At 35.6% G+C, this 22,740-nt stretch overlaps 1 long non-coding RNA gene across 1 annotated transcript; it reads right to left on the bottom strand.

The window, feature by feature from the left end:
- Nucleotides 1-21,792: 21,792 nt before the first annotated feature.
- LOC133828922 (uncharacterized) lies at nt 21,793-22,350 on the bottom strand. Its single transcript, XR_009891389.1, has 3 exons — nt 22,138-22,350; nt 21,963-22,023; nt 21,793-21,883 (listed from the first exon to the last, which is right to left on the bottom strand). It is a non-coding gene; the product is annotated as an uncharacterized LOC133828922 (long non-coding RNA).
- Between the last annotated feature and the right edge of the window lie 390 nt (nt 22,351-22,740).

The raw sequence follows: 22,740 nt of genomic DNA, 5'->3' as shown, positions 1-22,740 counted from the left end.
TGATTTTGACCGAGTTCTTGGCATCCATTGAATGAAAATTCAAATCTTTTTCATTTTATATTAATTTATTTATTCATTTTAAAAGGGGTTAGTTTTACTCCTTGAACTCTATAAATAGGACCTAGTACTCAGCCAATTCATTCATCATTCAAGCATTTTTCAGAGCCTCCAAGCTGCTAAGATTACTATAGAGAGAAACACTTTGTTTTTGGGTTAAAAGCTTTTCCAATCTAAGCTTTTCTAAATACTTCGAAAGTAAGATAGAGTGTTATTTCGGTATCGAGGTGTAGATCAAAGTCCTAGTTCATCCAAGGTATTCTTATCCTTAAAATTCAGTTCTTCATAGTTCTTTAGTTTACTTTTGTTTTCTTTCAGATCATAACTCTTTGTTATGATTCTTGGTTAGGTGTTTAAGTTCTTTGAAACTTAAGGTTTTTGGTAAGTTTCTACTTTGATGGTTTAGTTTCTTTTCCATCTCCTTTTTTTTAGAAACTCATGGTTTTTACTGTTGGTTTTAGGAGTGTTCCAATGCCGTTCTTGTCTCCATATCCCGATTTTTGGTAAGGAAAATAGGTTAGATTATATGTGTTTATATGATATGTTATGATACGTTTTATGCTATGATATGATATGTGATATGATATATGTTTTGTAGTCGCTTGGGCATATGATTTGCTTAGATAAAAAATCCCAAGAATTTTTATCATTTTCGTGGTTTAGAGTTATGATTTACCCTACCTCGATTAGTAGACAGAGGACCTAGATGGGTTATCATATACTATAGTTTTGATCTAACCTACCTCAATTAGTAGACTGAGGACCTAGATGGTTTTATCACATATCACGTTAATGAGTTAATGGCCATTAATATTGTAGTCTTATATGATATACATTTTTATAGTCATATGTTTTATAGTATATGCTTTATGATATAGTCTTATGTTTATGATTTATGACATATATGCTTTTAGTAGATTTTCCTTGCTGGGCATTAGGCTCATTCCTTTTTTTTTAGATGGTGTAGGAAAATGGGCATGGAAGGTGGGAAGGATTCGTGGCAGCTTGGCATGTGTGTTGAGGATGAATGGATTTAATGGTCTGCTGGAAGATCGAGGATGACATTGTTTTTAAGTCTTTTGATTTATGTTTTTATGTATTTCCGCACTTAGTATTTAAACACTTGATTAAAGTTATCTTTTTATATTTTATGTACTAAACAATGGGTACTCATACCGTATTTTGTATTTAGTATAATATTTTGGGTTTTAAATAAAGAATAAAGTTATGTTATTTTTTATGTATGTATCCCAAACTAGTAGTTATGTATAGTAGTTTTTAATGGTCTGAGGTCTAGAATTAGTCGCGGCAGTACACGGGGTAAGCCTAGGGTTATTTTAGTGATTTGGTGTGTTATCGGGGTATTAGAGTATGCGCTATTATAGGGGGAAGAAAATACTAGTGTTTGGAGGACTAGCGTGATTGATTAGGGATTTTAGATGAAATTTGAGGTTTAGCGAGAAATGTGGCAAAAGAGTAAATTTCCCTTGAGGGCATTAAAGGGAAGGCTTAATAAGCAAGGGCGTTATAGTCTTTTTCCTAGGGGATAACTCAGACTTAGCCTGAGGCAAACCTCATATTCACGTTTTCTTTCTGTTGCGCTCTCTTTCTCCCTTGGAAAGTGGTTCTCAAGCTTGTGAAGGGAACTTGCTAAGTTTCAAGGTTAAAGGCTATCCTTGGTGGGAATTGGAAGCTAGGTCTTAGGGATTAGAGGTTATCAAGCTAAGGATCCAGCTGGGGAACTCGAATTCTATGAGGTAATCTCAGTTCTCAAGCTTTTTAGTTTTATTATTTTGGTGTTTGATGAAGTTTTAGAATTATGAGTTCGGTGAGGTTTTGGCTTGAATTCTTGAGGTTTATATGTCGTCTGAGATGTGTTTTTAGGAGTTTAGAGTTCAAATATAGGTTTGATTGTTATTTGGGATTGATTTTGAGGGATTTGACTCAGAGAAAAATGTGGGAAATCTGGGTTCGCGGGGTTGTGCCACAGCGATGTTCTTGGTGCGCTGCGACCCGCACAAACTCAAAGGCTTGGGGAGTTCCCTGAACCGCCAAGGCACCGCAATGCTCAGTGAGTTACGCTGTGGCCCGTGTCCAGGAAAATGAGGGGGATGGCTCTCTGACTTGAGGAGGGTCGTGACGCTTGTGAGGGGCGTCGCGACTCAAAATAGGGAAGTTAGCCAAATAGGGTTTTTGAGTACGGGAACTCAAACCCAAAGGCTCGGGAAGGATTCTACTACCTGATTTAGTGGAATTCGAGGTCGTGGAGGCTAGGAATTAATCTTGAAGCTTTTAATTGGTTTATTTCTTGATCGATATCCATTATTATGTTGTGACTAGGGCCACCGCAAGGCCGGGAAAGAAAGGATTGTGCTCGTTGTCACCTTACCCTATCATAGAGGACTCGAGGTAAGAAAATTATTTCTTGCACCCAGTGTAGGGCGTGCGCCCCAATTGTAGGGCGCGGGAGGGAGTGTGCCATAATACCGCTATGATTGAATGTCTACTGTGTTTGAATTTCTACTATCATATTTGTTGGTATCGATTGCTTGGACGGGAGATCGTTAACAACATTACATGTGTAATGTATGCCATTGTGGCTAGGCCATAACGCAGATACGGTATCCACCACAGTGGCGGGGCCATTATGAAGATGGAATTTCCATCCACTCGGCATGAGTCACATAATGTTTGGAAAATATATTGTTGGAAAGTCTATGTGAGTAGGATGTGGTTATGGTGTATGCAATATATGATAATGTTATTTGATTATGTGTATGATTGTTGGGTTTTCTTGCTGGGCCTCGGCTCATGGGTGCTTCGTGGTGCAGGTAAGGGCAAGGGAAAGCTAGATCGGCCATGAGTTGGAGAGCTATGGGGGCGACGTGTACATACTCAGCCTGCTCAGCTGACATGGTCGAGATATTTTGGGGAACAAGAGTCTTTAGTTAAAATTTTCTGCTTAGGTCGGCTAAGTCTGTATTTATTTTTGGATGAACTTGTATTTATTTGGAGCTTTTGGGATCCCTTGTAATTACTTAACCTTTTAAATTAAAAGTCCAACTTTTGACCAAAACTTTTGATACTTAAACTGTCGTTTAACCCTAATTACACTTTTAAGTACAAACAACTCGCTTAACGAGTTAAACACTATTTTTCACTAACGGTGTACTGGTTCTGACTATTCAGGGCATTACAACTTGGTATCAGAGTTGCCAAGGTTTATTAGTTCCTGAAGATTGGCCGGGCATGTACACTCGCCGCTAAAGATAAGCTAGACTCAGGGTTTGGTAACCAATGATATGATTATGTGCTTAATTGTTTAAATGAAATATATATGCCTTATTTGTATGCTTGATTAGGGAGCATGGGCTATACTGATAGGGCCTGGCCCTTGATTGCTAGGTGAATATGAGAATGTATGTTTGTTATACCATTGATGCATGTGGAATGCTAAGTAGCATTATGTTTGTGAATGTTGTTTAGTTGCTCGATTGTGAACTGTGGGGCAGTTGTGGAATTTGTTATCATTGCCTGATGAGTCGAGTCATTGATTGCAATTATACTTGGAGAGTTATGCATGCAAGTCGATCAGTTTGACTAGCTGACACTGAGATCGAGCCTAGAGATGATAACCAAGGTCAGAACCCTCCGCCAGTCCCTGAGAACTGGCAGTAGATACTTGCTGAAATGCAAGCCAGACTGCAGAGACAGGAAGAAGAAATTTTTTAGTTAAGACAGCAACAGGTTCCAGCAGGGAACAATGCGCTAGTAGTACCACCCACTACCCTAGTACAAGTTATACTGCAGTAGCTGGAAGTATTGAACAGATGGGAACCCTTATATGAGCGGTTCAGGAAGCAACACCCTCCTACTTTTGAGTGAGGGACAGACCCACTGCAAGCAGAGCAATGGATGAGAATGACCTCCTTCATCTTGGACTTTATGAGGGTGGTAGGTAATGATAGGGTGGCTGCACCACTTACATGTTTTGGGAAGATGCCTGCATCTAGTGGGAGGTTGTATCTCAAACCGAAACGTTGTTGCTTTGAGTTGAGATGAGTTCCGCGATTTGTTCAACGAGAAATATTACAACGATGCAGTTCGAGCCGCGAAGGTAGATGAGTTCACCAGATTGGTTTAGGGCAACATGACTGTGACTGAGTATGCCCTGAAGTTTGATAGGTTGGCCAAGTTCGCTTCTGACTTGGTGCCAACCGAAGCTGCTAGGAAAGACATGTTTGTTCGGGGATTAAACCCCATGGTAGCACGGGATATTAAGATCACCTCAGTGCCTGGGTTACCACATATGCCCAGGTAGTTGAGAAGACCTTTACTGTTGAGGGTGCAGAGGATAGGATTTGGCGCGAGAGCGCCGCGAGACGTGATGCCAGGAGGGTGGTACCTCTAGTTACTGGGTCTAGTAGGTGCGGAGGCCCTAGTGACCAGAAGAGGGAGACCCCTGATACTTTTACTACTCCTGATCCTGATAGGAGGGGTCGAGGTACTCAGAGTATGGGGAAACCATAGATTTTAAAAAGAGGATGGTGACCTTTGAGCCCGATGGAGAGGACCCATTTGTATTTGTGGGAACTGTGAATGGGCCTTGTATTATGATGATCTCAGCACTGAAGGCTAGAGACCTATTGCTGGGAGGTTTCATAGGATTCCTAGCGAGTGTAGCAGATACCACCAGGGATGTGTCAGTTGAGTCGACAGAGACCAGATTGGTCAGTGAGTTTTTGGATGTATTTCCAGAGGACCTACCAGGATTACCGCCGCAGCGGGAGATTGAATTTGTTATAGAGGTGGCACCAAGGGCAGAACTAGTATCTAGAGCACCATACCAGATGGCTCCAGCAGAGTTGAAGGAGTTGAAGGTATAGTTACAAGAGTTACTGGATTTGGGATTCATTAGACCCAACTTCTCACCTTGGGGTGCGCCAATGTTGTTTGTTAAGAAGAAGGATGGGACATTGAGGATGTGTATCGACTACAGGGAATTGAACAAGCTGACTATCAATAACAAGTACCCGCTGCCAATGATTGATGACATGTTTGATCAATTGCAGGGTAGGACAGTATTCTCAAAGATTGATCTTCGATCTGGTTATTCCCAGCTGAGGATCAAAGATGAGGATATTTCGAAGATGACCTTTCGCACAAGATATGGACATTACGAGTTTCTAGTCATGTCATTTGAGCTGACCAACGCCCCGCCAACTTTTATGGATCTGATGAACAGGGTGTTCAAGAACTACCTCGACAAGTTTGTGATTGTCTTCATCGATGATATCTTATTCTACTCTCAGACAGAGGCAGAATATGAGCAACATCTCTGATTGGTACTTCAGCGGTTGAGGGAGCGCAGGCTGTATGCCAAGTTCAAGAAGTGTGAGTTCTGGTTGCCTCAAGTGACCTTGCTTGGTCACATGGTTAGCAGAGATGGAATTAAAGTTGATCCGGCTAAGATTTAGGTAGTAAGAGATTGGCCAAGGCCCAGAAGTACCTCAGAGATCAAGAGCTTCCTTGGATTGGCAAGATACTACCGACACTTTCTGGAAGGGTTCTCAAGGATTGCTACACCACTAGCAGAATTGACACGCAAGAATGAGAGGTTTGTATGGTCAGAAAAATGTAAGAACGCCTTCCAGGAGTGATGGACCCAAAACGGGTATGTTTTAAATATTTATAAATCGCAAGTGCACGAATCGTTCATATAGAATAGTGATCGTGTAAGCAAGGATGTCGAACCCAAAGGAGTTGTCTAAAATCGAAAAGAAAACTATTTTAAACCAAAATTAATAAATTCTAATCTAGCTCCAAAGATTGATGAGATTTTTGTATAATGAAAATAAAATAAAAGATAATAGTAAAGAAATTAAAGACAATATATAAAAATAAATTACTAGCAGAAATCAAGATGATAAAAGAAGATTATTAAGGTATTAGAATCCAAAAAATATAAGTTCAATAATATTTATAAGTACATTGATTCCCAAGTTTTAGTGATAGTTAAAATAAATCAAACTATCATTTTCCAAATAGATTTATAATTTTAAGCACAAATTACTTCTAAAAAGATAGGATTTTTCTTCACTTTTCAAAAAGTATAATTTTAAAGTATTTAATGCGAATCAACCTAATAAAACAACAAAAAATCAAATAACATTATTTATAAAGCAAAACATAATATTTTTGTTCTAAGCATCAGATGTGTACAATTTAATGACACATCTTACACAAAGAATATTATGTGTTTGCACTAATGAAGAACAAAGTGTAAATATGTGCTAACAATCCAAAATACATGATATATAAGATGAAAGAAGATATTTGAAGAAGAAAATCCATAAACTTTATTGCACAAAATGATAAATCAACATACAAAATAAACACTATCTAGTTACATTTTGTTTCATCATCACCTTAATAATCTTAAAAAGATTATAAACTCATAACTAGAATAGAAAATACAAACAAAAAAATTACAAACATAATTTAGGAAAATTTGGAGGAAAACTCCCAAATTGTTCCTCTAAAAATACATAGAAAATTAACCAAAAAGAAGAAGAAGATGAAGAGAATAGAGAGGTTTGAAAGTGTAGAAATTGTAGTGTGACCTCTCCCAAAAATAAGCACACCCCAAATGGTCTTGAAAATTCTCTATTTATAGTCAAAATGAGAGTATTAAAATAATCAATTTAATTAATAATAATATGCCAAATAGGGGTAAATTATAGGGTGTAATGATGATGTTTTAGGGTAAAATGTGTAGAAAAGTTTGGGTAAAAAGTTGGCATTTTTGGCAAAGGGGACAAGTAGACAAAATGTATTTGTTAGGCTCAAAAAATGGGGAAAAGGCAGCTGTTGGGTGGCTAGGCAGGAGGAGATTCGGCTGGGCCACGGTGGAGCTGCAGGAGGTGGCATGGTGTACGGCTGGGGCAGAATGGGTGAAGAAACAACTGAGCCGAATGGGGTGGAAACGGGCTGGAGGTTGATTGGGAGGCCCGAATGGGCTGGGCCGAATGGCTGTGGTCAAGCAGGCGTGGGGCTTGGCAGGGAGGTGATGGGGCGCTAGGCTTTGAGTGGGCCGTGAGGTGGGCAGAGATGCTGGCACTGATTGGGCCTTGGGGAGCTTCAGGCCTGGCTTGGCTTTGGAGGAGCAAACGGCTTGGCCGAGTGGAGCTGAGAAGCTTGGGCTTGTTTGGCCCGAAATGGCTGGTGGAGGCAGCTGAAGGTGCTTTTGAAAAATGCCACATTCTCCATATTTTTTCACCTTTAATTCTTGTCTTTCCTCTTCTTTCCAAAGTACCAAAATGCAACATCATTTTCTACAAAATAAATATAAAATAAATCATAATAAAATATTTTCAACTATAAAATAAATCAATTTAATTCTTTGAAAATACTAATTATCACTTAATTTATATTTAACATTTAAGTTCAATAAATACAATATTTTTTACCTCAAACTAAACAACAATAATTCAAATAATTAACTACAACATTTTACAACAAAATAACTATAAAAATACACAAAAATCTATAAAATTAAAATAAACCTAATAAATTCAAAATTACTTAAAAACTCAATAATTAAGCAACAATTAGCACATAAAAGTGGTAAAATAACTCTATTTTGTAGAGTTATCACATCCCCAAACTTAGTATTTTGCTAGTACTCGAGCAAAAGAAAAATTAAAAACGCACACTTTTTTTTTCAGTTGGTGATGTCAAATGTTTTCGTCATAAATTACATAATGGAAGTAGTTCAAAGAAAATCACAAATAAAAGTAAAGCTTATGTAATTAATTAAAAATTTAAAATTGTTTTCAAAATAGATATTTAACACAAAAACATCAAATCATCATGTGAACATTTAGACAAGCTTATGCAAACAAAAATAAATTAAATCTCAAGAGATAATCAAGCAAATTCTAGGATTTTTCAATTTTTTTTCTCTAGAGATTTAAAGAATTTAATTTTTAAATAAACTATATCCAAATATCACAAATTCAAATAGAATAGAAAAGTGACATATTATGAAAAATATATATTTAAACAAAACTAACTTAAAAATTAAAAGTAAAGCTTAATAATTATTTATATTTTTCTAAGAACTAAGAACAATTTCAATCATAATTCTTATCATTAGAAAATGAAAATCACTAATATATTTTTTTCAAACAAAACAAAGAAAATATATTTTTTTTTTTACATTATATAACAAATGAAAATCACATAAAAACAAAAAGAAAAACAAATAAAGAAAATATATATATTTTTTAATTTTACAACAAATAAAAAAACATGCATAAACACAAAGAAAAACACATAAACACAAATAAAATACATACACATTACCCCCAAACTTAAATGAAACATTGTCCTCAATGTTTAATAAAATGGAAAAAATTAAGAACTACTCCCTTTGATGAATGCTTCCTTGATTTGACTCCTTTGTTTTCTTCTCTTCTTTTTCTTTTTGGACAAGAAGTTTCCTTCAAGTTTTTTGGAATTTGAAAAACATGAAACATAACACACAACAAAAGTGAAATATAAAATGGAGCATGAAAAGTATGGGCTGCCTCCCACAAAGCGCTTTAGTTTATAGTCTTTAGCTTGACTATTTTTTTTTTAACCTACACCCAATTGATGGTGTAAAATTTCATTAGTAGGGTGAATTATGACTTTGATGCAAATGCCATTAATAATGATTGATAACATCACACCTACAAGAAAATTAGAAATATGCAATTTTAATGGAATATCACTAAAATAAGAAAATTGCATATCTATATTAGACTCCTTTTCATTTTGAGTAAATATACAAATTTGTTCATTTTTGGGCTCTTGAGATATAATTATATTTTTTTCATTTTCCTCATGAGCCTCGAGAATTATTTCATCCAACTCTTTTGTTTCATTAGGGGGTTGGATCCATATTACAAGTTCTTCAACAACTTCATTCTCTTTTTCACTTTCAATTTGACTATTTTGATTGGGAATGGGTTGGTTGGGATAAACTTGTTTTTCCGACTCTATAACAGTTGCAAGTTGTCCTACTATTGTCTCAATTTTTGAGATTGACTGAGACTGGGCTTGTAAGATTTGGTAGGTTGATTGCATGAACTATTGTAGGGTATCCTCTAAAGATGAGCTCGTTTCTTGTTGAATGGGATATGATAGGTCAGATTGGGCATGACTTTGATTATGCATGTTGAATTCATGCCCTACTGGAGACTGGGTATGACTCCATGAAAAATTTGAATTGTAGGTGGGGGAAAATGGGATATCAAAGGATTCACCGTAATCGTGCATATCATTAGTTTCTCCATAATTTAAATTTGATTGCACATAATAATTGTACTCAAAATTCCAACTATAATTAAAATGATTCATATGGTAAAAACTAAATGACAAACAATTTTTTTTAATGACAATTAAGGTAAAAAGAACAAGAAAATAAAATTAAGAGAAATAAAAACAATGTTAAGATATTAAACAAAATTTAGGAGGCACAAGTGCCATCAAATAATAACAATATAATAAAAAGTTAGGAGGCACAAATGCCATCAACTATCACAAAATAACATTAACAATAAAAATAATAATAACACAAAAGTTAGGAGGCACAAGTGTCGTCAACTAACAAAGATATAAAAGAAATAAAATTACAACAAATTTAGGAGGCACAAGTGCCATCAACTATAGAAATTAAAAAGATAGATAGGAGGCACAAGTGCCATCAACTATAGAAATTAAAAAGATAGATAGGAGGCACAAGTGCCGTCAACTATAAAAAATAACAAGATAGATAGGAGGCACAAGTGCCGTCAATTAAAAAAAATGCAATAAATATAAATAATTTTTTTTTTTAAGGGTGGTAGAACCATCCCAAATTTTCTTTTTATCTTTTTTTTTTTTAGTTTTTATATAAATATATACTTTTTTGTATTTTTGTATATATAATTTTTTTTAAGTGCAAAAATTAAAATAACTAGTAGAAGAATTCACTAACCTTGAGATAAATTTCGTTTCCTTTCTTGCAACTCCTCGACAACGGCGCCAAAAACTTGATGGACCCAAAACGAGTATGTTTTAAATATTTATAAATCGCAAGCGCAAGAATCGTTCATATAGAATAGTGATCGTGTAAGCAAGGATGTCGAACCCAAATGAGTTGTCTAAAATCGAAAAGAAAACTATTTTAAACCAAAATTAATAAATTCTAACATAGCTCCAAAGATTGATGAGATTTTTGTATAATGAAAATAAAATAAAAGATAATAGTAAAGAAATTAAAGACAATATATAAAAATAAATTACTAGTAGAAATCAAGATGGTAAAAGAAGATTATTAAGGTATTAGAATCCACAAAATATAAGTTCAATAATATTTATAAGTACATTGATTCTCAAGTTTTAGTGACAGTTAAAATAAATCAAACTATCATTTTCCAAATAGATTTATAATTTTAAGCACAAATTACTTCTAAAAAGATAGGATTTTTCTTCACTTTTCAAAAAGTATAATTTCAAAGTATTTAATGTGAATCAACCTAATGAAACAACAAAAAATCAAATAACATTATTTATAAGGCAAAACATAATATTTTTGTTCTAAGCATTGGATGTATACAATTTAATGACACATCTTACACAAAGAATATTAGGTGTTTGCACTAATGAAGAACAAAGTGTAAATATGTGATAACAATCCAAAATACATGATATTTAAGATGAAAGAAGATATTTGAAGAAGAAAATCCATAAACTTTATTGCACAAAATGGGAAATCAACATACAAAATAAACACTATCTAGTTACATATTGTTTCATCATCACCTTAATAATCTTAAAAAGATTAGAAACTCATAACTATAATAGAAAATACAAACAAAAAAATTACAAACATAATTTAGGAAAATTTGGAGGAAAACCCCCAAATTGTTCATCTAAACATACATAGAAAATTAACCAAAAAGAAGAAGAAGATGAAGAGAATAGAGATGTTTGAAAGTGTAGAAATTGTAGTGTGACCTCTCCCAAAAATAAGCACACCCCAAATGGTCTTGAAAATTCTCTATTTATAGCCAAAATGATAGTATTAAAATAATCAATTTAAATTAATTAAATTGATTGAATTAATTTAATTAATAGTAATATGGCAAATATGGGTAAATTATAGGGTGTAATGATGATGTTTTGGGGTAAAATGTGTAGAAAAGTTTAAGTAAAAAGTTGGCATTTTTGGCAAAGGGGACAAGTAGACAAAATGTATTTGTTGGGCTCAAAAAATGGGGAAAATGCAGTTGTTGGGTGGCTGGGCAGGAGGAGCTTCGGCTGGGCCACAGTGGAGCTGCAGAAGGAGGCATGGTGTACGGCTGGGCAGAATGGGTGAAGGAACAGCTGGGCCGAATGGGGTGGAAACAAGCTGGAGGTTGATTGGGAGGCCCGAATGGGCTGGGCTGAATGGCTGTGGTCTGGCAGGCGTGGGGCTTGGCAGGGAGGTGATGGGCCGCTGGGCTTTGAGTGGGCCATGAGGTAGGGAGAGACGCTAGCACAGATTGGGCCTTGGGGAGCTTCGGGCCTGGCTTGGCTTTGGAGGAGCAAATGGTTGGGCCGAGTGGAGCTGAGATGCTTGGGCTTGTTTGGCCTGAAATAGCTGGTGGAGGCAGCCGAAGGTGCTTTTGAAAAATGTCACATTCTCCATATTTTTTCACCTTTAATTCTTGTCTTTCCTCTTCTTTCCAAAGTACCAAAATGCAACATTATTTTCTACAAAAAAAATATAAAATAAATCATAAAAAAAAAATTCAACTATAAAATAAATTAATTTAATTCTTTGAAAATATTAATTATAACTTAATTTATATTTAACATTTAAGTTTAATAATACAACATTTTTTTACCTCAAACTAAACAACAATAATTCAAATAATTAACTACAACATTTTACAACAAAATAACTATAAAAATACACAAAAATCTATAAACCTAATAAATTCAAAATTACTTAAAAACTTAATAAATTACTTAAAAACTCAAGAATTAAGCAACAATTAGCACATAAAAGTGGTAAAATAACTATATTTTGTAGAGTTATCAAGGAGTTGAAGCGATGATTGATTATAGCTCCAGTACTGAGTCTTCCATTAGATCAGGAGAAGTTTATGGTTTATTGTGTTGCGTCAAGGCAGGGGTTGGGTTGTGTCCTTATGTAGGTAGGGAAGGTGATTGCTTATGCATCACGGAAGTTGAAAGAATATGAATAACGATATCCTACGCATGATTTGGAGTTAGCAGCGGTGGTCTTTGCATTGAAGATATGGTGGCACTACCTTTATGGGGAGAAGAGTGAGATCTACACTGACCACGAGAGATTAAAGTATTTCTTTACCCAAAAGGATTTAAACATGAGACAGAGGCGTTGGCTGGAGTTGGTGAAAAATTATGATTGTGAGATTCTTTACCACCCAGGGAAAGCCAACGTGGTGGTAGATGCCTTAAGCCAGAGGGGTCTGGGACAATTATTCAGTCTGAAGCAGATATCGAAGGAGTTGGCAGAAGATATGACTAGAGTAAGGTTTAAGTTGGTCGCGGGTCGGTTAGCCAATGTCACCTTACAATCCACCCTTTTGGAGAGGACAAATGATGGTCAGTTGATGAGGCATAGAGGGGACGTCCTAACTTGAGTGGCTAAGGACTATGCAGTTTCAGAGATGGGTATGCTAATGTACAAGGAGCAGATTTGTGTTCCGATGGACTCTGCTATCAGACGAGAGATTCTAGATGAATCTCATACGACATCGTATTCACTTCATCCAAGCACCTTGAAGATGTACCAATATCTGAAAACCTTGTATTGGTGGCATGGGACGAAGAAAGATGTGACTTAGTATGTGGCTAAGTGTCTGACATGTCAACAAGTCAAGGCTGAATATCAGAGATCGACAGGGTTATTACAACCTTTGGGTATCCCTGAATGGAAATGGGAGGACGTGACTATGGACTTCGTAGTTGGGTTACCCAGGACAGTGGGTCAGCATGATTCAGTGTGGGTGATTGTGGATTGGTATACCAAATCAACCCACTTCTTCCCAGTAAGGACGAATTATACAGCAGATCAGTATCCTGATCTTTATGTGAAAGAAATAGTACGTCTCCATGGGGCTCCTAGGTCTATCCTGTCAGATTGGGACCCCATCTTTACTCCCAAGTTTTGGGGAAGTTTGCAGAGGGCTATGGGAACCCAGTTAAAATTTAGTATAGCTTACCATCCTCAGACAGATGGTCAGTCGGAGAGGACGATTCAAATACTGGAAGACATGCTTCGTGCATGCGTTCAAGACTTTGAAGGGTCCTAGAGTAAGTATTTGCCTCTAATAGAATTTTCCTACAATAACAGCTACCAGTCGATCATTGGAGCGACTCCTTACGAGATGTTGTACAGTAGGAGGTGTAGGTTGCCCATTCACTGGGATGATATGGGTGAAAGGAAATACTTGGGTCCTAAAGCAGTTCAGAGAACCAATGAGGGTATAGAAAGGATTAGAGCTCGGATGCTCTCGTCGCAAAGTAGACAAAAAAGTTATTAAGATCCGAGGCACAGAGACGTGGAACTCCAAGTGGGAGACTATGTCTTCCTTAGAGTTTCGTTGCTGAGAGAGGTGAAAAGGTTTGGGAAGAAGGACAAACTGAGCCCTAGATTTTTAGGACCATTTTAGATCCTGGAGAGGTTTGGTTACCACCGCCATTGTTGGGAGGTCACAATGTGTTTCATATATCGATGCTCCGAAGGTATGTATCAGATGCAATTCATGTATTGAGTTATGAGGCTCTGAAGCTACAGACAGACTTGTCCTATGAGGAGCATCCAATGTAGATTTTAGATGGAAAGGATAAAGTCTTGAGGAACAAGACTATACCCTTGGTAAAAGTGTTATGGGGGAATAGCAAGGTCAAGGAGGCGACCTGGGAACTAGAGTCAGACATGCGGGATCAGTATCATGAGTTGTTCAGGTAAATTTTGAGGACGAAATTTTCAGTAGGAGGGGATAGTTGTAACGTCCCAAATTTGCTAATAAGGCTTAGTGCCTTGATTAGCGTGTCGGAGGGCATAAATGGATTAATATGTGAATTTAATTGGATATATGTGTGATTATGTGAAATATATGAGTTGTATAATGATATGACTATTTATGCATGTTTAAGTGTATTAAATGTGCTTATAGGCCCATTTCTGTAAAAAATGCATTTTTGTAATTTCGACCCGTTGAGGGTATAAATGCAAATTATATTTGCTTTGTGAGTAAGACAACATTATTATGTGGGTATATTTGAGATGTGTGGTACGAGCCGATCCTAGTGAGCAATTTGGAGGAAAAGTCACATTGGGGGTTAATACCTAGCTCGGGGTAAGCCTTGGGGTATTTTAGTAATTTGGTGTGTTACCAGGGGTATTAGAGTATGAACTATTATTGGGGGAAGAAAATACTAGTGTTTGGCGGACTAGTGAGATTGATTAGGGATTTTAGATGGAATTTGAGCTTTAGTGGGAAATGTGGTAAAATACTAAATTGCCCTTGATACATTAAAGGGAAGGCTTCATAGGCAAGGGCGTTATAGTCTTTTTCCTAGGGGATAACTCAGACTTAGCTTGAGGGAAACCTCTCATTCATGTTTTCTTAATGCTGCTCTCTCTCTCTCTCTCTCCCTTGCAAAGTGGTTCTCTCAAGCTTGTGAAGGGAACTTGCTGAGTTTCAAGGTTAAAGGCTATCCTTGGTGGGAATTGGAAGCTAGGTCTTGGGGATTAGAGGCTGTCAAGCTAAGGATTCAGTTGGGGGAACTCGAATTCTAGAAGATAATCTCAGTTCTCAAGCATTTTAGTTTTTTTGTTTTGGTGTTTGATGAAGTTTTATAATTATGAGTTTGGTGAGGTTTTGGCTTGAATTCTTAAGGTTTATATGCCGTCCGAGATGTGTTATTAGGAGTTTGAAGTCCAATTATAGGTTTGATTGTTATTTGGGATTGATTTTGAGGGATTTGGCTCGGAGAAAAATGTGGGGAATTTGGGTTCGCGGGGTTGCCCTGCGGCACTGTTCTTGGTACGCTGCGACCCGCAAGAACTCAGAGGCTTGGGGAGTTCCCTGAACTACCAAGGCGTCGCGGCGCTCGGTGAGCTGCGCCACGGCCCGTGTCCAGGAAAATGTGGGGGAGGGCTCTCTGACTTGAGAAGGGTCGTGGCGCTTGTGAGGGGCGCCACGACTCAAAATAGGGAAGTTAGCCAAATAGGGTTTTTGAGTACGAGAACTCAAACCAAAGGCTCAGGAAGGATTCTACTACTCAGTTTAGTAGAATTCGAGGTCTCGGAGGCTAGGAATTAATTTTGAAGCTTTTAATTAGTTTAGTTCTTGATGGATATCCATTATTATGTTGTGAGTAGCGGTACCGCAAGGCCCAAGAAGGAAAGGATCGTGCTCGTTGTCACCTTACCCTATCGCAGAGGACTCGAGGTAAGAAAATTGTTTCTTGCACTCGATGTAGGGCATGCGCCCCAATTGTAGGGCACGGGAGGGAGTGTACCATGATACCACTATGATTGAATGTCTACTGTGTTTGAATTTATGTTTCCATATTTGTTGGTATCGATTGTCTGGTCGGGAGACCGTTAATAGCATTACATGTGTAATGTTTTTCGTAGTGGCGAGGCCATAACGCAGATACGGTATCCGCCATCGTGGCGGGGACATTTATGAAGATGGAATGTCCATCCACTCGGCATGAGTCTCATAATGTTTGAAAAACATATTGTTGGAAAGTCTATGTGAGTAGGATGTGGTTATGGTGTATGCAATATATGATAATGTTATTTGATTATGTGTATAATTGTTGGGTGTTCTTGCTCAGCCTCGGCTCACGGGTGCTTCAAGGTGCAAGTAAGGGCAAGGGAAAGCTGGACCAGCCATGAGTTGGAGAGCTATAGGGGCAGCGTGTACATACTCAGCCTGCTCGGCCGCCATGGTCGAGATATTTTGGGGAATAGGAGTCTTTAGTTAAAAATTTGCCGCTTAGGTAAGCTAAGTCTGTATTTATTTTTGGATGAACTTGTATTTATTTGGAACTTTTGGGATCCCTTGTAATTACTTAACTTTTTAAATGAAAAGTCCTTCTTTTGACCAAAACATTAGATACTTAAATCGTCGATTAACCCTAATTATACTTTAAAGTTCAAACGACTCGCTTAATGAGTTAAGCATTATTTTTAACACATGGTGTAACAGTTCTGACTATTCAGGGCGTTACAATCAAGGTCTATCGTGACCTATCGAGGCACACTTAAATTCTCCAACTTTCTATCCTATCGAATTCCATTGAGGCATGTTGAGGTGACATCCATTGAACCTTGTCAAGGTTAATAGAGCCCCATCGAGGTCTATCAAGGTACTATAAATCCTACATTTTCAAATCCTACTGATTTTTATCGAGTCATGTCGAGAGTTGTCGAGGTGACAGTCATTGAGGCCTATCGAGGCCCATCGATTTCTATCGAGGTGGATGAAAAAAAATGAAAAAAAAAACCCAGAATTGCATATTCTCAGCCCCGATCTAACCTATGAACAAAAATTAACAAAACAAAAAAAAAACAGGTGCAGACAAAAATTGCAGTATAAAACCAGAAATAGATCGAGCCCTAACCTTCGCCTTCTTCTGGATGGCTTCTTCTATGTAAGGGTCATCCCCTCTGACATCTTCGCCTTCTCCATGTAACGACCCAGTAAAAACGACCAACATAATTGCAAAAAACATACATCTTCTGCGGAAAACATCTTACTTTCGTCTAATTAAAAGACCCAAAAATCCGTATAAAAAAAACTTTTAAATACTTACTTGGTTTAGAAGCATGCACATGCTTAATATAAGATTACAGTATTTGAAACTTTAAAACAACCTAAACATAAACGCCGTAAAGATTTTACACAACTTAAAACTTGACAAAAGCGTAGTGACTTCCACAAACAGGCCACATGTACATTCTGCATGACAGACTCCAATGCTCATTGATCTATCTAGCATTTTTTGCTTACCTACAACATGAAACAACTAGGTAAGCGAAATGCTTAGTAAGAACAACTTAACATACATAGCATAAAGAAGATAAATAGGAAGTCCTAACAGTGATCATACAGATATTCAACCATAAATAGGATTTCGGAAGACCGAACCCTAGCATACAATTCAAGAACATGTGAACGTCCTGACAAACCTATGGTCATGCCCAATAACCTTATTCCGTAACTAAGTAAACCTGCACGCAGAAAATCCCAGAGCAGGTGTATATATACATATGATCTTAAGTCATAACCTACTTGTCATACTTAACATACATATCATACTTATCATGCATATCATACATATCGTACTTATCGTCTTATCATACTTAACTTACATATCACACATATCGTACTTATTATCTTATCATACTTAACTTACTTATCATACATATCGTACTTATCATCTTATCATACTTAACATGCATATCATACATGTCGTACTTATCATCTTATCCTACTTAACTTACATATCATACATATTGTACTTATCATCTTATCATACTTACCTTACATATCATACATATCATACTTATCATCTTATCATACTTAACTTACTCAGCACAAACACAGGTGTATACTTAATAGACACCGGTTACTAAGAATCCTAGGAGAATTCAACATACTCTCATAATCTTAATGGCTTGATTCTATAATCATCTTACATGTGTCACAGAGTTTAACCGAACTCTTATGTCGTGGGTGTTAAGTCGGACGTCCTACTTACATGTCATAGAGCTTAACTGAAATCTTATGTCGCGGGTGTTAAACTGGACATCTTACTTATAACGGTGGCCAACCGAGCTTACTTACAAAGTCACCGGAGGCGTCCGATGCTTGCTTACTTACTTATCAAGAGCTACCCAATTCTTACTTACTTGATACCGGTAGTTAGCTGGATGTCATAATCATAACTGCTTACCTTACTTATGAGTATGTGAAATCGCCATAAATGAGCCTCAAAATGTAGGCTTGTAAAGTGTAAGCTCGAAAATGTCAAGTAAGGGCTCAACACTTGTATAAATTAACATGTTTCCTGATTTGTTCCTATTGGCGATTGAGCACCAGCTAAGAAGGTTCGAGCTTAAGCATCAAGCTCAAAAAGATGGATCTTCTCCGAAGTATATGAGAGAAATTCGAACCTTCATTGTAAGCTCGAAAAGGTTGATCTCCGAGGGTTAAGCTCGATGAAATTGCTGGCTAAGTACGAGGCTAACCAGAATGACGAGCTCGCGATGTTGATCGATCTTGAAAGTGTGAAAATTGTATGTTCAAGGTCGATAACCCAGTTTGAATGCGTTGGCGGTTAAGAAATCCCTATTTCTTGGAGATTTTTTGTTATCTGATAATAAATCCCGATTATCATGGGATGTTACTGTTGGGGTTTTATGCCCTAATTAAAACTCAAATTCTTTGTAATCTCATTTTATTATCAATAAAAGAATATAAATAATTTTTTGACTTGGTCAATCACTTTGCTCAAATGTTTTATTTTCATGATTATTTGTTTAATATAAACTTCTATTAAATCCCGAGCATATATCTAATCGTATTTATAGTGACGTAATCATAGTGGAATATAAATATGATTATATGTTCAAAAATAAGTTAGTCCTAAGATTAGTCAGTGCACATGATTTACACTGACTTGCTAATCTACGATATGATCTACTTACACATCACAGTGTTATGTTCTTTCCAGAACATTAGCAAAGTAGATAAGATCGGATGTATTTGTTACATCGAACATGACCAATATTGACAGTTGATAAGATAAGTAAACATACCGTTATTATCTATTCCAGTCATATCATATAGTTGACCATAGGTCAATTCAATCTCAATTCTGAGTGGTTAGTGTTCAAACTGATTGTATTATTTGAGTTCTTTGACTTGTTCGTTACCAGCTTACCCTACGAACTAGCCCATACTTACATCTTGGGAACTCGGTAGTATAATTGAGTGGGAGTGTTAATCATAGATATGAACATCTATAGCTTCTGATGAAGAAGTGAAACGATGATTTCCTTTTAGTTTGGTTCAATGTGTTAAATGATAGATATCTCATTTCAGTAATTAAATTAGTTTACTAAAATATCATTTACAAGTAACTAAGTGTTTTAAGGATAAAATAGAATGAGGGGTAAAACGATATTTTAGTCCTATCTCATCATAAACCATCTATAGAGGATTGAGTGACAATTGTGGTTGTAATAATGAATAATTAATAGCATATCTATATTTTTTATAGAGCGTTCTATGAATTCAAGAGTGCAATTCTGAGTCTATAGTGGAGTCACGAGGAATTAATAAGTTAGTAAATTTATTTGTTAGATTTATGATAACTTATTGGAGCTTGATTTCATAGGCCCATGATCCCCATTGTACCTTGGATAAAATCATCTAGATAGTCTCAATTAATTGATTTAATTATCAATTAGAATTATCAAAGTTGACTAGGTCAATTTTGGATAGTTTCACAGAGTTATGTATTTTTTAGAATAAAAGATAAATTAGGGCAGATTTATTAATTAAGATAAATTGGTATCTAAATTAATAAATAAGTTTAAATCAAGGTTCAAATTATAAATAATTAATTTGATAAAGGATTTAAATAATTAAATCAATAGAAAATAATACATGCCTTGATTTTAAGTCAAATGGGCTTATAATCAAATGGGAAATTTCACGGGCCTAAAGCCCATGATAATTTCGACTTAGGGCTTCAAATTGGCTATTATTTTATTGATTTTTTAATTAAATTAAATGGCCTAATTGAGTCTATAGAAGGAGTGCTTAGATAGAAGTCAAGACAGACGATAAATTAGTTTAATCACTGGTTTTCTGATAATTTTAGATTCTCTCTAAACACAAGTCTTTTTCTAAGCCTCTTTGTTATTTTCTCTTCTTCTCTCTGTATCAATCTCATGTGTTGAGAATTGCCCACACTAGTCTAGGTGATTCTAAGGATACATTGGAAGACTGTGAAGAAATTATAAGAACGGTTCAGTTTCTTGATAATACTCTGCGACAGAAAGGATACAAGAGTTAGAGAAACTGAAGGAATGACACTTTCATTCCGCTGCATATATTGTAAGTATTCTTATCTTTGTTTCTCTATGAATTCAATTTTAGAAACATGTTATAGGTTATCTCATATTAATTTGTTTAATATTAGATCTACATGAAAATAAATAAAGACCATGTATAAGTTTCCTAACAATTACAGGATTAATATATTTAATTACATGTATTTCAAATTTGAATTGTAACTTCCCGAAATAAAAGGGAAGATATTTTGTTAACCAGTCTATAAATAGACTGGAGAATTTCATTTGTAGAGAGGCATAATTTGGTACTGAGAATACTTTGCTAAATTGCTTTGTAAAAGCTTTAAGAGAATACCATCACTCAATAATAGCGACTCGTGGACTAGGCAGATTTTAATTGTTGAACCACATAAAATCCTGATTGTTCTTATCTATTTTCTTAATTTTGTGTTTAGTGCTCTTCAGAATTAAGTTGACGAAAAACAGCGTCAACGGATATAAAACCTCATTATATTTTAAGCCACTTAAATGTTAACTCTTAATTCATAGAAATTTATCTTCTATTAAAACATGATTTGACTAGAGAATTATGACTTAATGTTTAAAAACCAAATGTGCCCAAAACATAACTTGATTTGACAACCTTTTTAGAAAAATAAAAACTCACAATCTATGAGGTATTTCTTAGTAAACTCTTGCAGGACTCTTTATTAATATAAATAGAGTGTGAATAAATAAAACCAACTAAAAATGTTCAATTTAAACATGCCAAGACGTTGTTCAAACATGCACTTTTCAAGCTGTCAGTTTTTCACTCTAGCTTGTACATCAATCACAAAAATCTTATAACTAGACCTAGACCTAGACATAACATTTTTTAGTGTTTAAACATGCTAAAATCAATTAATATTCCTAAATAATGAAATGGTGAAAGTCTCATTTGAAAATTTGATCAATAACCTAGTGTTTGGCCCATTGGAAGCCACTGTAACAACATCATCTTGGCAGTAAATAGTTTTGAGCATCTAAGTTAGAAAATTCATAACTCCCAAAATATAGTGAAATTTTAAAAAAGTTTCATAGGTTTAATATTAAATATACCAAGAATTTCCAGTTAAAATTTCAGACACAAATTATTAGTTTAACCCATTCAAATTATTGCTCAAAGTCTCAGTATAAAAACTGTCAGTCAACATTTCAGATTGCACATGTAATCCCAAAATGCTCATAACTTGAGTTATACAAAACGTTTTTCAGTGGTTAAAGATCCTAAAATCATGTACTCTTCCTAAATAATGCATTAGTGAAGACCCAATTTATAAAATAGGTCGTTTAGGCATTTTAAAACTCGTTGGAAGCTATTGTAATATTTTTGGCAGCAAGCTATTTTCAACAAAGCCTATGGAAATTTTGGATTTCCACCACCAAACAGCCACAACTTACATGCATGCAAACCAAATAGCCATAAAAACAATAATACACATCAACTCACTTGTTTTAACACCAAACATAACCCAAAAACTCAGATTGTAGGATCACTCAAAAGATTTAAGGTAAAGAATCATATTTTACCTTGTATTCAAGCTTTGAGTTTAGCTTCTAGGGTTTGGCTCTAAGCTTCCCAAATGCTTTCCAACTTCTAACATCTCCCCAATACCTCTTCAATATCAGATTTTATTCAATAAAAAGAAGGAAAAGAGAAGAAACACTAAAATTTCAAAACCTTACAAATACTTACCTTGTTAATGTTCAAAGCTGTCATAGAAGCTCTTGGATCTTGCATGCAACACTCCTAAGTTCTATATCAAAGATCAAATAGTGTTTTTAAGAGTGGAAACTCATAAACAAATAGGGAAAAAGAGAGCCCTAAGTTCGGCATAAGGGAGATAAAAAGAAAATTTCATGAACCTTACCTCTTTTGTGACTTGTTTCTTCAAAATAAGCTTAGGAGCTTCAATGGAGTCTTTTTCTTTCCTTAGAGAGAGAGAGGGAGCACGAAATTTTGAGAGGAAATGGAGAGAAAAATGGTCTGACTTTTGTAATTGGAATGAGAGAGAGAGAGAGAGAGAAGAAGAAGAAGAAGAAGAAGATGATGATGAGAAATGAGTAGAAGAGAGAATTTTGAGTTCTCAAGTTTAACTTGGGAGTTAAAAAAATGTGTGTAATGATTACACAATTAAATAAATAAATAAATTAATACAATAGACTCTTCAATTCCCTTGTGGCCGCCCCCTATAGAAAGACCAAAATGCCCTCCCACTTTTTTTTCTCTCCAAGTCAAGCTTTTAAATAAAGTTACTTATTTACCAAGGCTAGAATGACACTTTTGTAAAAATGTAATTTCCTATAGTTTTCAACTAAAGGAACTTTGGATTTTTAATTTAATTGAATGCCATACCAAAAATATTTGATGACATTAGTCTTACTAAATACATATTACATAATTTTTCTTATGTAATTTTCTTTGGTCTTAATTCCATCTTAAGTAGGATTAAGTATTTTCCCATAGCTTGCTC

Source organism: Humulus lupulus, chromosome 4 (assembly GCF_963169125.1).
Source record: "Humulus lupulus chromosome 4, drHumLupu1.1, whole genome shotgun sequence".
NCBI classification, from domain to species: Eukaryota; Viridiplantae; Streptophyta; class Magnoliopsida; order Rosales; family Cannabaceae; genus Humulus; species Humulus lupulus.
The sequence above is the reverse complement of the archived record's forward strand: the minus strand, read 5'-3'. Positions and strand labels throughout refer to the sequence as shown.